The 16,114-nt window shown below is 38.4% G+C and overlaps 2 long non-coding RNA genes across 2 annotated transcripts; both read right to left on the bottom strand.

Annotated features, from left to right (window-relative positions):
• Window positions 1-2,182: 2,182 nt before the first annotated feature.
• LOC116256453 (uncharacterized) lies at window positions 2,183-13,137 on the bottom strand. The gene is made up of 4 exons (XR_004173133.2): window positions 12,966-13,137; window positions 11,654-11,763; window positions 2,611-2,664; window positions 2,183-2,507 (listed from the first exon to the last, which is right to left on the bottom strand). It is a non-coding gene; the product is annotated as an uncharacterized LOC116256453 (long non-coding RNA).
• A 2,459-nt stretch (window positions 13,138-15,596) lies between these two features.
• On the bottom strand, window positions 15,597-16,080 carry LOC116256791 (uncharacterized). The gene is made up of 2 exons (XR_004173199.1): window positions 16,025-16,080; window positions 15,597-15,921 (listed from the first exon to the last, which is right to left on the bottom strand). It is a non-coding gene; the product is annotated as an uncharacterized LOC116256791 (long non-coding RNA).
• Between the last annotated feature and the right edge of the window lie 34 nt (window positions 16,081-16,114).

Below are 16,114 nucleotides of genomic sequence, written 5' to 3'. Positions count from 1 at the left end.
AATATCTATATACGAATCCAAATCTAGATCCGATCAGTTGTTTTTTAAATCCAAATTGGATCTGATTTCTTAGTCAGGTATTAATTTTTTTTTTGGTACCCCGATTTTTTTGAAATGGTTGGATCGAATATCTCATCAAATCAAATATATTGACATCCCTAAGTATCAATTTCCTTTCCTACCCAAACTAAACAAAAGGGGCTTGGTTTTTATCTTTAATAGACTGTTTTTAAAGCCTACGGGGCTTCGGGTAGAAGATGGTATGGAGTTTTACTTTAGAACCAAGGCCCTTCTTGCACACAAAACCTTTTTTTGTTTTTGTCTACCCATCAAAACATAAAAGCTATGTTTTTAAAACTCATTTAAACAATCATTTTTACAAAACCAAGTTTTCTAAAAAATCATTTTGTCAAGGAATTGCCCAAACGCTACCTAAAGCTTTTAAGCGAAGTAAATTGAACTCTTGTTTGCCTGAACAATAAATACGCATGACATGTCTCAACCATTTGTGAGTGCCTTGTACTGATGTGATTAAGTCTTTTCCTTTTAAGTGTATTTTTGAAAGGCTAAGTAAGTGAGATTTAAAAATTCAAATATGTAGTACAATTCATTTTTTCTTTTTCAATTTGAAACAAATTGATGGAAATGCCTCTAATGACTACATATATGAAGAACTACAATCAATCAATTCACATGCGTAGGAAAGCTCGGGTTTCCATGTGAAGATCATGATCAAGTTCATCTCAAATGATCATTCGTGAAAAAGCTTGGGAGAAAGATTCGCACCAACACGACCTGCCGTCTATGTCGGCACCAAAATCTCCAGTCAAAGCATGAACACCTACTAGGGCGGTATTGGGCCCGCCCTGTTCGATTTAGAGTTAGAATTTCCAGTTAGAGTAGATATCAACGAGGAGCACTAAATTCTAGAACAAGTATAAAGGGCAATATATGTCATATCGTACTAAAAATTTGTCAAGAATTTTATTTTACAGAGGGTAGGCCTCCACGTTTTATTAAGACAGATGACATCAGCACGAAGTATAAAAAAAATCAAGAACAGACGGCGGAATTGTATACCCGGCTTCATCAATGATGGTGGCAGTTTGGAAGAGGACCTACACCTACCCATTAGAAATTAACGATGTGCGTGAAGAGTACCCGTTGATTGCGTGTACCAGTAAAGCTTAATGGCAAGTTGAGTGAATGGGTTCGGTGTCGGTGAGCTGACGACTACTTTAGTGCCCAGCACCAAGTAGCAGACTAGTCCGCTAACATCTATCAAAGCCATTACATCACTCTGCAACTACTTACAACAATACATGGCGCCTCCTCTCTACAATGCTAATGAGTTAACCAGCAATGGAATCTACTCAGGCAGCCGACGATTGTGGTGTCGGCCTCAAAGGTTACCACTTGCTTCCACCTCCTGGGAAGACAAGTTGGTTTTTCCTCGCTTTCTACTTTACAAAAAGGAATTACATAACAAAGTAGAAAGGAGGGTGAGTAAGAGGTTTTAGGGTCTTGTTTTCCAAATTGGAGCTTGGTTGTTTATAATTTACAGAAATTACTAAATATATTAATTTCCTGAGGTTTGTATCCGATTGATATTATTTGTTCTCAAAATCATTAAAGTCTGCAACTGATCATATGTGAAAATGGCACTATGTATATAAGGCACTTACGTGAGAATATTTGCTCAAAAAGTCCGAACTTCCTTTCATATGTAGAGAGAGGAGGAGAACACAAAATACTTGTCTTACACGGAAGTGCTAAGGAAAGGGGAGGGACGAAGAACACTCCTCTCAATCCAAATTCTAAAGAAAGCAGCGAAACTAGAGGTGGAGGATCACCAGTATACATGTACAACGATGACAATTTTCACCGGTATAGATTCATTGGCTTATCTATACCGGTGGAGGGCTCACCGCTATAGCTGCTTCTCCCGGCGGTTATTATCACCGGAAGAGATCACCTATAGCGGCGCATATCTTCATCGCTAGACCTGTATACAGGCGACGAAAATCACCGCCGGAGGAATGTATACCGGTGAATTTATCACCGCTATAGATGCAATACCGGCCATCAACATCACCGGTGAAGGTTGACCGCAAGTAATTTGTTCCGACCCACGCAATACGAATTCCTCATTTCGTCAATCCAAACCCAACGCGATAAATCGGCCAGCGACGGATCGACTTGCTTAATTCTCTTTTTTAGTTTTACCATAACCTTATTAACATGATTTTCAACCTGCAACTTAGCACGTAGTTGCAGGATCATTTTTCGGGGAATTTTTTTTGAAAAATAAATTCGACCATCTCAAAGCTTCCAAACAGTGGAGCCTAAAAGCTAAAAATGCATCACTGAAAAAACTCTGAATTAATGCTACAAATATGATGGAACCCAAGCTGGTTGGTGGATATTGCAGGTGGTGACAGAATTGACAGGAAGAAGTGCAGACTATTGCTTCGAGTGTGTGTCCCTTGCCTCTCTCGCTTGCTGGCCTGTATAAAGACAAGCAAGCTGAAATCAACACTATCTCTCCTTTTGCTAATTTATCAACATGTAAGCATCAGTTTCCGAAGAACAGAGGAGCGTCCTACTTACCATGCACAACCAAGGTAAACAGACATGTTAGGCACGCCAATAAAAAAAAAATTCCTGCATCAATGTAATCCAGAATCAGATCAAACTTTAGAACATCTCAATGAAAGAAATTCTAGTCATATATACATATCTATATATCTATCTATCTATCTATATATATATATATATTAAGGAATAACAGATATTAAATGTAATCCCTAGATAGTGCCTGGCCTGCATAGGTTGACCCATCTTTTGTTATTTTATTGATATTGGATCTAGTTACATCAACCAGACATTGGGAACTCAAGAGATGCATAGCAAAACCAAGAGGTGCTTGGGTGGTTGTTTGGCAATAATAACGGTATGACACCCTGTGCCTCAAGATAATCTTTGACAAGAATCTTATGTGCAGAAAATATACATTATACATGCTTCCTTCAATAGCTTCATATTAAGTTTCCCCATTTTGTTTTGATCCCAATGTCTGTACGGTTCTTGAACAACTTTCTAAAACCCTATGGAGCAAGGAGAGTTAGGTGCAGCAAAACTATTATTTGGTTCTTCTTTTTGTAACATAAAGTGTTGAAGCAAATGGATCTAACAACCCCAAGGCATTACTTCGTCAAAAGAAATAATCTGAAAGCATTGAAGCAGAAAATTTGGAAGGATGATCAGAGATTGAACATGAAGCACACCGATTACTAAGAAGGTGTTAAATTGGTTTAAACACACACTCTGAATATAATTAGTCGGTTCTAGCTCCAACAATCAGATTTTTTTTTGTTTGAAATCAACATATTTTATCCATTTCATTATAAGCAGATATATAAAACAGGTATTTGAATTTTGAACCATAAACAAACCAAGATTCTGCAGGCAAAAATTGACAGTTCATACCAACTATTGACTGGAAATGTACAAATCTAGACAACAGGCACAGTGAGCACCAATATGGATAACTTGGACATGCAAATTAGTTACATGAATCCCAAAGTGTCATACCAACAAATCGATAAATTTTTTATATGCCCATATGCAAAAAATATTATTCAATCATTGACAAGGGACAGACATTTGAAAAATTTCCTTTTTGGGCCTACATTTTGCCTGCAACCTGAAAAACCAACATTTTGTAATTTTTAATAAGTGTCACACCTACTCATTCCCTTGCTAGTCATTATTGAATTTGATACAGGCAGCTGCGGTAATCACAGTGTCAAGCTGCCGAAAGTAATAAAATAAGGACACATTTTCCCTCTCCTAATGGTTAAATGGTACTCAACTTAGCTGCCAGACAGCTATATGAATGGAAAATCCCCATAAGTTGCCGACACAATATAGAGCAATTGTAAGCATGGAAAACCGACGGCCAAAAGACAACTGTAACAACTACCCCTGCTCTCAGTAACAGTTTCCATACACATAAAACCGTCATTGGAGTATCTTTTTGGCATTTTTGTAAAACAAAATACAGTCACTACTCTTTTAAAGGCATTGATTTCAAAGGTTTCATGTGTACAAGGTTGTTGGAGAGGAGTAAAGAACTTGGGCCTTGTCATTGTCCCAGATCATAATCATTAGGTCCAAAAATAAAGAACTTGGAAGGAAATTTTAGATAATGTGGACCAGTTTGGGCCTTTAGGATCTAAAATGTAAGAAAATATTGCATTTAAATATATGCCCCTCTTCGCATTTATGAGCAGGTTGAAAATTGTGCATAGTGTCACTTTTAGCAAAGCAAGCTTAAACATCGGAAAATATTGGCCTAAAGGTCAGGTTTATTTCAAGAGCAAAAGGCAAGTAGTATATCAAATGGATCACAACTTCCTTTAGCAAAATTCCTGAGAATTTCAACTTGAGCTTTGTAAGTGCAGGTATTTGTGTGCAGAAGAGATGTTCAGCTCCGATACAGTTGAGAAGTCCCTACCTCTTGGTGATAATATAAGGCACCAAGGCCTAAAAAACTCACAGGTCTGACCATAGCTTGGTCAGACTCAATTTGACCAAGCTGAGCTTGCACAAACATAAAAATTAGAAAAATACAATTACAAAAAGAATAAAAATGCTTACATATATTACTAATATAGTCAAATGTATATATATGTAAGACTACGGTTATATACGCACTTGTGCATATAGCTTGATGGATCATACACATACACATATAAATTGCATATACACAAGTGTTTGCGATAATACACAAAGAACCTTCTAATAGCTAATGCCCCCACATACCTTTTAGATGTTTTTTTCACCATAAACCTATTACCATTATCTCCTAACTTTTTTGAAACCACAAAAAAAAAAGCCCTAAACAAAACCTTTAGTGTGCAACTCAACCAACCACAAGGTTGAGCGACAAGCATCCAACAGTAGGCTGGAATGACCAACAATACCTGAAGCACTTCCAACTATAACAACAGCCGTCTAACATTACTTAGAAGGCTAAAAAGTTACAACATAAGATCAACACATTAATTGATCACTAAAGGTAATCACATACGAGAATATATGCATGCCCTTGTGTATCTCTCTTCCGTAAATGCCCATAGGAATAGCAATGCAACCTAAATGAACCCTAACTCTACCAAATTCCAATATAAATCTATTCTTTTCTGAAATATCACCGCCAAAAATTTAAATTAGATGAGTACTGAAATACGATTTCTGCATCCTAATCATACATGCGAAAGGCCTAAGACAAGTCAAAGGATTGACCGCTATCACTTTTTTGATGCATGGTAGAATCGAAGGTTAAGTCCTGCACTATGGTGTTGGAAGCATTTAACTGTGGCATCATCAGAAAACCTTGAAAATTAAAACCCTTCAAGCAACCCCTCTCGGATGCATGACATTTTCTAAGTTTCAAACCTTTGAGGCTTCGATGCGCATCTCAGGGAATGACTGTTGCAGGTGACTCGCTGTCTGCCGACAACCAGTGGTAGATGGCGGCTGCCTGCAAATAACGAACAGAACCCAAGACCACAAATTTGAAGGCCCACCGAAAGTAATCAAGAAGCCGTGCTCAAGGGAAAGAGAGAGACATAGAGAAAGAGATACCGGACTTGGGGAAATTTGGGATCACACGGATCAACGTGGAGATCCTCTTGATGCGATCGTCGCCGCCCTCGATTTTCTCCATTGTGGACTAATAACATAAGTTGAGGCATTTAAAAAAAAACAACAGTGTACGTACATATGCACTGACATTTCATCAACCAATTTGAGGGCTACCGCGTTGAAGGGAAGAAACGAATGAAGAGACAAGAAGAGATAACATACGGCAAGAGGTGCGTCAGCGATGGTCGACGCAGAGCCTCAAAGAGAGAGAGAGAGAGAGAGACCAGGTTAGCATGCCTATTTCAAACGACGTCATATGAGAATGCTGTAAATCAGAGCTAAGGCCGACTCAGAAAGAGAAGTATTCATACATGTGAAGCAGAGGGGAGAGGGGAGGTGGGACGGAGACGGGTTGCATTGCAGGAGACGAAGAAGAATAGGAGAGACACAGGAGAAGAGTTGAGACGTTTCTTGGATAGGCATGGCAGAGGCGGTGAGAGTGGGCGACGGTTTTGTCGAGTTGGGGAAAGCAAATTCGCCGTTGCGACTTTTTGGCTTCCAGAATTTAACTTTCTTTATTCTCGTTATAAAACAGAAGCCATATGTTTATAGGATTATTGTGTTTTTCTTACATAGAGGATCAGTAAATTGGTGGATCTGTTGCTTAATATCCAAATAGTTAATTTGCATCAATAAGTGGCTCACATGCACATGCTCTGCAAAACTTTTAATAATAGCAGCAAACGGGCAATTAAATAACTGAGACAGAACCCCAAAAATGTAAAGATGCAAACAGAGGAAATGAGCGGTGACCTCAAAGCAAGAGAAATACATTTATACAGTGGCAGTGGCGGAACAATAAATTTTGGACTATGCCCCTCCAAAAATAAAATATCGCTCTAAAAAATATACGCATAGAGAGGGATATTTTATTTTTGGAGGGACATAGGTGAACATAGAAAATATACGCGTGCAGAACAGTTTAATCCAGCACTTCTTGTTCCACCACTGTTTAGGACCCTTTCCTTTGCAAAACCCACTTCCACATCCAAATGAGCTGGTCATGAGCTGAGAGTAGATTTAGAGCTCAAATATCAAGGAACCCTTCTCCTTATAATACTTCTGCATCCAAATGAGCCGATCAGATGATAGTAGATTCTGAGCTTTGAACTTTTCTCCTTGCAAAACCCACTTACATGACTTGTAAGATTTTTTGTCTGCTCTCAAAAACCTATCGTGGTCTTACAGAAGCATTTGTTCCTGTATCCATCTCCTTGGAACCGGATGTCCGAAAGCTTTGGCTCTTGTTGGTCTCAGATCTCAAAGCATTTCTAATATTCACAACCTCACCAAGCAACTGCTATGCTGCCTTGACATACTTGGAATACTTAGGGGGCAAGGCTGGGGGCAGCTTCCTCCAACTTAATTCCCATTCTTAGCATCATGGAATCGCTTTGTGATCATGATGCTTCACACCAGAAGGACATGGAAGAATACCTCGTCAATTGGGATTTAAATCCATTGAGGCATATTATCTCTCCCTGATGACGACTATTATGTACTTGTTACTTACCTTTGCTAATTAATCATCTTATTCACCACATCGGTGTGCGCATGCATGGTTGAATGTGCGATGAGTGCTTCAGAATTCACACATTCGAACCTCTGTACAAAGCAAGAAGAAAAAGGATTGGATTCACCAACTTCCTAGTAAGCAGTGTGCCCAAGGACAGGGGCCGGTCTGTGGTTCCTTTTTCAAATATGGGCTAACATTCATCTCTTGGATGTAAGTGAAATTTGGATGTAAATTAAATTAAAGCTACCAGATTATGCCAAGAGACTATCGCAGAATCGAACTCTCAACCTCCATCAGCTGGTTTTAAGTCGACTCAGTTTTTTAATTGGTGTCTAAGTATCAGTGTGCAAACATACCTTGTGCCTTCCATCCAACCAGGGAAATGGTCATAATAAGTGCTGCTTTCAATTACTGTATGTTGGGTGTATGATCAAGACTAGTATATCCCCTCTTTTTTCTCCAATCAACATCTATCCCAAGGTGAGTGTTAGGCCAGCAAACTTTGCTCTGTGACAAATGTACATGAAGATTAATTAACAAACTACCTTAAAGGCCTAGTTGCTTCTGTATGTATATACAACAGCAGTTACTGCTGTAACTTTTGTACCTTTGAAGCATACCTCTCGGCCTTCATCGATCCGAAGTTACTCCAATCTCTTGGTAATGAGTTGCAACTCAATCCTATGTATAGACTCTATCTTCTAGCAAGTGTTTAACCCATTGGAAATGCCGATATCAAACCAGTTTTGGTTGCTGGCAACATATGCTTTCAACCACAACAAACATTATGCATTAAACCACAACAAACATAAAAAGAAAAGACATTATTTCATGTTCAGTACATCAACAACACATTCCTGAGGATGCCTTCAACCAACTCAACAACCTCCTTTGGTTGTATAAAGTATTTTGCTTTTTGTAGAAAAGTTGTCGTTGAATGGTGAATGGCATTAGAGGCTCTTGGTTCGCCAATCACACCAGGCATGGGCAAGCAACCAAATTCAGGAAAACCCATAATGTTAGGATCAAGTTCACGAATTCATGCAATAGTGCCCAACCTCTGCATAAAATGCTTGCCATATCAAGTGTTAGGAAAGTCTTGGAAAAAAAAGTATAAGCATTAGTTGTGTCATTTTCACGCCTAAAGAACCTACATTCTGATATAGTTTTGGTCCAACCTCAGCCCACCTTCTCCTCCAATGTAGGAAAAACATCTCGGTTATGGAAAGGGGAAGAACTAGATTAAAAGCAATAGCCTCAATCGACGGGGAGCAGGCCGAACAGCCAGCCTTAAATGAGTGACACAACATAAATAGCATCAATGAGAAAAGATTCAATAATATCATAATTTTTCCCCAATGCAGGACATTGTCCTGATTTATGGATAAACAAACACATACTAGTTAAAATATCCAGAAACAAGAAAGAACTGAATAATAAGCTGGTCCAAATCTATGAAGGACCCAGCTGTCGAAGCAAAGGCATGGGTGGGTAGTTGATGATGATGAAGAATAATTCCACCCCATTTTGCAAAACCATGTATTTCAAGCCAAGACAAATATTAGATGAAGCCAAAAACAAAACTCATGCAACTTCAAAGGATGTAACTTTTCAAAAATGTCACAGTTCAAAATTGACCAGTTCTTTTGAAAACAGATAAGAGACCTTCCATGACAGCCTCAACCCTAAGTTTGGGTTATGTCATTGAAAAGCAGTTTCAAGGCATTTCAACGGGTTGAGGAGACTCAATTAAGATGGAATAATGGGTCAGGATTCCAAATGATCTGTCTCTCCCAAGACAAAGGAAAAGATGGACAATTTATGTCTCTCGACTAACATGACACAAGAAGAAACAAGGAAGAACTGAATAATAAGCTGGTCCAAATCTATGAAGGACCCAGCTGTCGAAGCAAAGGCATGGGTGGGTAGTTGATGATGATGAAGAATAATTCCACCCCATTTTGCAAAACCATGTATTTCAAGCCAAGACAAATATTAGATGAAGCCAAAAACAAAACTCATGCAACTTCAAAGGATGTAACTTTTCAAAAATGTCACAGTTCAAAATTGACCGGTTCTTTTGAAAACAGATAAGAGACCTTCCATGACAGCCTCAACCCTAAGTTTGGGTTATGTCATTGAAAAGCAGTTTCAAGGCATTTCAACGGGTTGAGGAGACTCAATTAAGATGGAATAATGGGTCAGGTTTCCAAATGATCTGTCTCTCCCAAGACAAAGGAAAAGATGGACAATTTGTCACATTCAGCATAAGTGGACTAGGTTTGAGGAGTTCCATGACTTCATCTATTCCATGAACGGGACTAGTAATTTGTTAATGAAATGGCAAACACCTTTCAAGACCAAAGGGGATTGGTTAGTTCCTCTTATGCCTAAAAAACCTCGAAACATAACAAGAGATGTCAAGTTTTTACTTTGAAATAGTTCAAAATTATCAATTTAACTCATAAGCTTGAGTGCTCGTGTTGTGCAAACAATATGTCATTCATTTACCCATACTACCATACAAGCATTAGGATTCATTTCGCATCAATGTTGTCGAACCTCTAGAAGGGACATCTTTCAATTTTCTAAATGTGAACATAAAGGAATCATCCTCGACGTCTTAGGTAATAAAAAAAAGGAGCAGATATTGACCCCAAAATCACACATCTACGAAAGATTGCCACATTCAATTCCTGCAAGTTTAGCCTTCATGTCTTTCATCTCTTGGCAGGCACCTTTTGTTTTTGTTTTTTTTCTTTTTTTCTTTTTCTTTCTTTTGCATTCAGCTTTTTGCCTTTTTGATTTCTTTTCCTTTGATTTTTTTTTTTTTCAGGCCGACCTTCACCTTTGAGGGAATACCTCACCACCTCAAAGGCTACTACGAAGCTCCACCGCTTTGGTAGTTATGTGTAGCTTTGTCACGTGTCCAACCCGCTTCACCTTACGAGTTTTCGACGAGCCAAAGGTTCGTAAGTCATTATCTTCGCGAAATAGACATAAATCAGCTTTATGCCTACCCGGTACTCATGATTACTGACTTAGAGGAACAACTACACAAGCCCCGAGCCCATCTCTCAACCCTCATTTTGCTACCTGCCAAGATCTTACAGAGCATTGTGGCTTCTCTCACAGTATATTTCATGTTAAATCCTTGTAAATGTTTGAACACCGGAATCAATAGCATTTCCTAGGATTGACTTTCTCAGCTTCATAGGAGTTTTCCTTACTGTTCACATCTAGGATTTTTCAGCTTTCCCGTTCCATAGATTGACAACAAAAACTTGAAATTTTCTCCTACTCAAGAAGATACTAAGAGTAAAGCACAGACATATCGTTGTGAGAGAAGCCATTTTTAAAATGTTTTTAAAGAAAATTAAAAAAAAAACTTTTAAAAAAGTTCTTGACATCAAATGGTATATCACAAGGAGGAATGAACTTTACTCCCTAAAGAGACGGGCAAATGCAAAACAAATGGGGTAGACTAGGAAGAAGAATGAACTTCACCAACTCTGCTATAAAAATATGATATTCTACATAAAAGGGTGGTTTAAGGGTGACGAGTTCTCATAAATGTATAAATAATAGGTCATCAACTGATTGAAAGTTTTGCAAGAGGTTTAGGTTAAGCTCTTCTCTTTCCTTGAACAAACCCTAGGATAAACCAATCCTATAAAGCGGCTTTTGTAAAATCATTAGAGAAATGATAACGACAACAACAGGATTGGACACTGTTAGACTTTGATGTAAGGTTGTCTGCAAAAGCGAAAGTAAAAAAGTGTTCGGACTTCGGATATAGAACAAAGGCAGACTTTTCGATTTCTGACGGGTTCATAAATCTGGGTTAAAAAGACATGATATTGTAAAGAGATGATACCAAAACTAAGGATTTTTTATTCTACAGAAGTAGAGGATTTTAGAAAACCAGAATTCAGAATTTTTTGAACTTTGGTATTTGTTTTGTATTTTTTTTATTCTGCCCAGTTTCTGTACAAAGTAGAACAAAATTCTCAAAAACAATGTTTCCTAATTAAACTATCAAAGATAGTAAAAAATCACACAAAATTCAGAAAACTATATTCGCATGTAAGAAAATCAAAACACAAAATGCTTGCACCCAAGAAGAAGATACAACACTCATGCACACAGGGCAAGAATAGTAAGAAAATGTAAAGTACATTAGCAAAGAAATCAAACAATTGTCATTCTATATAATTTATAGAAAACAGATTTCCTCTTCAAAGAACAAAGCACCTCACTTCTTGTAATGGACCATGAACCTTCATCACATTCCCAAAGTTTGCTATGACAATTAATTGGGGCAGCATTAAGGGGAAACTTTTTTTGACAATAAGACTGTCTTAGACAAGTGCAATCCACCAATGAAGAAGGAAAGGAAGAAGAAAAGGAAAAAAAAATGCATACCAGACAGCGACTGCTAAAGCCTGTCTACAACAATGTGCTGCCTCATTGAGCCTTCCCTTTCCCACGACAAATTTGACCAGCCATCACCAAAATTAGGTCACAAGTCATAACTGCAAATGCAAGAAAAGCACAATTATAGGAAAGATCTAAAGATGAGCCTCAAATTCTTCCCTAATATCTTCAACATGGCTTGTAGACTCATCCCACTCCAAACTTTGGAAAAGATTACTCTTCCGGTGTGAGGAGCTGTGTGTTAGTTCTCCTGTTGGGGTCACGTGTTTGATGGTTTACTGCTGTATAGCTTTTGTACACTCATTGTATGTCTAGAGTGTAATTCTACCTCAGCTCTATTCGTATGTTTGTGTATAGCTTCAATTTTTGTTCAATAAAATGGTCAAGAAAGGCCCCTACTCCCTGCAGGTTTGCATTGCAAAAGTTTAAAGGAAGGCTTTGGCATGTCTCAACTGCTTTTGGAAAAGCAGCAAAGTTTGCTCCGCAAACTCAGATATTTAGCATGGTCAAAACTAACTCAAAATTAGAGGCAGTTCTATATAGAATAGGGTTTTGGAACTATATAAGTTTGCATGCTATGTTAATTCAGAGAAATAAAACATCCACTATGATGCAAATCACCTAAACGAAGGATTCTTATCAGAGTGTTTCTTGCGTTGTTCCTGGATACTTATTTTTGTCCCGTTTTGTGTCAATTGGATGATGTCTCTGATTCAAACAAAGAAACCAACAGTTGCCGAACACAAAACAGAGCAAAGTACAAGATATACATGTTTCAATTTAAGATTCTACATTACAGTTGACGAAGGCTAAAAAAGGATTCACAAGCTTTGACCAGAAAAGGGGGAGGAAGTCATAGAAGCTATACACAAGATCCTCGAACCCTCAAGCTTCACACAACACACACACAGAGAGAGAGAGAGAGAGAGAAACTTAGATATTGTTTGGGAACGGTAAAGTTTTTATTATTTGCAAATACAATTTGAAGCAAAAGCCAATAATGTCATTAATCCTAGGCAATGGACAGGCCCAAATATAACTAAACAGATAAAAGTATTTAGCAACCAACAAAGAAGAACAACAACGCATGAAAGTCCGATATTCATATATAACATCCATGCTGTAAGCAGGTCCTTTTGCAAACTTATGATCCAATTAAACAAGTTTTCAAACATAAAGCAGATCTAAAACAACCTTCCCTATCTTGAAAAGGCGAAGACGACAACTAGGGCTGCGATTTGGGGAAACACAGGCTGTTTGGAAATAAAACGAGAAAGAAAGAGGCAAGCCTGCGCCTCACCTCGACAGAGACGTGGAAGAGGAGTTGATGCAGACGTGCGATACGAGAATGGGCAGCTGCATGCGGAGAGCTTCTGCAAGAGGAGGAAGACGGCTTCTCCACGGACAAGGACGAAAAACAGAAATTATGCCCCAACGGGCAGAAAGTTTGTCCATGCTCCTGAATTTTAGAAAAGAAGAAGGAAAGAGGCGGGTAGGGCTCGATAAACCTCCCCTCACCAAAATTTCAAAATCGACCTAAATATTATGTAGTGTTTCAAAAACACACTTTAGTTTTAAAATTTCATAAACTGCCTTTTTGAAAACTTGTGGGCGTGACAAGGAGACTCACCGTCCAGGTCGGCGGTGTTCGGGGCAAAGTTATAAATATTCGAATGTGAATGTCAAAATCAGATTCACATCCAATGGAAATGCCAACGGATAATTATTTATACTTGATCGGATATTTATGAAATATCTATATACGAATCCAAATCTAGATCCGATCAGTTGTTTTTTAAATCCAAATTGGATCTGATTTCTTAGTCAGGTATTAATTTTTTTTTGGTACCCCGATTTTTTTGAAATGGTTGGATCGAATATCTATCAAATCAAATATATTGACATCCCTAAGTATCAATTTCCTTTCCTACCCAAACTAAACAAAAGGGGCTTGGTTTTTATCTTTAATAGACTGTTTTTAAAGCCTACGGGGCTTCGGGTAGAAGATGGTATGGAGTTTTACTTTAGAACCAAGGCCCTTCTTGCACACAAAACCTTTTTTTGTTTTTGTCTACCCATCAAAACATAAAAGCTATGTTTTTAAAACTCATTTAAACAATCATTTTTACAAAACCAAGTTTTCTAAAAAATCATTTTGTCAAGGAATTGCCCAAACGCTACCTAAAGCTTTTAAGCGAAGTAAATTGAACTCTTGTTTGCCTGAACAATAAATACGCATGACATGTCTCAACCATTTGTGAGTGCCTTGTACTGATGTGATTAAGTCTTTTCCTTTTAAGTGTATTTTTGAAAGGCTAAGTAAGTGAGATTTAAAAATTCAAATATGTAGTACAATTCATTTTTTCTTTTTCAATTTGAAACAAATTGATGGAAATGCCTCTAATGACTACATATATGAAGAACTACAATCAATCAATTCACATGCGTAGGAAAGCTCGGGTTTCCATGTGAAGATCATGATCAAGTTCATCTCAAATGATCATTCGTGAAAAAGCTTGGGAGAAAGATTCGCACCAACACGACCTGCCGTCTATGTCGGCACCAAAATCTCCAGTCAAAGCATGAACACCTACTAGGGCGGTATTGGGCCCGCCCTGTTCGATTTAGAGTTAGAATTTCCAGTTAGAGTAGATATCAACGAGGAGCACTAAATTCTAGAACAAGTATAAAGGGCAATATATGTCATATCGTACTAAAAATTTGTCAAGAATTTTATTTTACAGAGGGTAGGCCTCCACGTTTTATTAAGACAGATGACATCAGCACGAAGTATAAAAAAAATCAAGAACAGACGGCGGAATTGTATACCCGGCTTCATCAATGATGGTGGCAGTTTGGAAGAGGACCTACACCTACCCATTAGAAATTAACGATGTGCGTGAAGAGTACCCGTTGATTGCGTGTACCAGTAAAGCTTAATGGCAAGTTGAGTGAATGGGTTCGGTGTCGGTGAGCTGACGACTACTTTAGTGCCCAGCACCAAGTAGCAGACTAGTCCGCTAACATCTATCAAAGCCATTACATCACTCTGCAACTACTTACAACAATACATGGCGCCTCCTCTCTACAATGCTAATGAGTTAACCAGCAATGGAATCTACTCAGGCAGCCGACGATTGTGGTGTCGGCCTCAAAGGTTACCACTTGCTTCCACCTCCTGGGAAGACAAGTTGGTTTTTCCTCGCTTTCTACTTTACAAAAAGGAATTACATAACAAAGTAGAAAGGAGGGTGAGTAAGAGGTTTTAGGGTCTTGTTTTCCAAATTGGAGCTTGGTTGTTTATAATTTACAGAAATTACTAAATATATTAATTTCCTGAGGTTTGTATCCGATTGATATTATTTGTTCTCAAAATCATTAAAGTCTGCAACTGATCATATGTGAAAATGGCACTATGTATATAAGGCACTTACGTGAGAATATTTGCTCAAAAAGTCCGAACTTCCTTTCATATGTAGAGAGAGGAGGAGAACACAAAATACTTGTCTTACACGGAAGTGCTAAGGAAAGGGGAGGGACGAAGAACACTCCTCTCAATCCAAATTCTAAAGAAAGCAGCGAAACTAGAGGTGGAGGATCACCAGTATACATGTACAACGATGACAATTTTCACCGGTATAGATTCATTGGCTTATCTATACCGGTGGAGGGCTCACCGCTATAGCTGCTTCTCCCGGCGGTTATTATCACCGGAAGAGATCACCTATAGCGGCGCATATCTTCATCGCTAGACCTGTATACAGGCGACGAAAATCACCGCCGGAGGAATGTATACCGGTGAATTTATCACCGCTATAGATGCAATACCGGCCATCAACATCACCGGTGAAGGTTGACCGCAAGTAATTTGTTCCGACCCACGCAATACGAATTCCTCATTTCGTCAATCCAAACCCAACGCGATAAATCGGCCAGCGACGGATCGACTTGCTTAATTCTCTTTTTTAGTTTTACCATAACCTTATTAACATGATTTTCAACCTGCAACTTAGCACGTAGTTGCAGGATCATTTTTCGGGGAATTTTTTTTGAAAAATAAATTCGACCATCTCAAAGCTTCCAAACAGTGGAGCCTAAAAGCTAAAAATGCATCACTGAAAAAACTCTGAATTAATGCTACAAATATGATGGAACCCAAGCTGGTTGGTGGATATTGCAGGTGGTGACAGAATTGACAGGAAGAAGTGCAGACTATTGCTTCGAGTGTGTGTCCCTTGCCTCTCTCGCTTGCTGGCCTGTATAAAGACAAGCAAGCTGAAATCAACACTATCTCTCCTTTTGCTAATTTATCAACATGTAAGCATCAGTTTCCGAAGAACAGAGGAGCGTCCTACTTACCATGCACAACCAAGGTAAACAGACATGTTAGGCACGCCAATAAAAAAAAAATTCCTGCATCAATGTAATCCAGAATCAGATCAAACTTTT

The sequence above is a fragment of the Nymphaea colorata genome, chromosome 6 (genome assembly GCF_008831285.2).
Source record: "Nymphaea colorata isolate Beijing-Zhang1983 chromosome 6, ASM883128v2, whole genome shotgun sequence".
Taxonomy (NCBI): Eukaryota; Viridiplantae; Streptophyta; class Magnoliopsida; order Nymphaeales; family Nymphaeaceae; genus Nymphaea; species Nymphaea colorata.
This window is presented reverse-complemented; position numbering and strand designations above follow the sequence as displayed.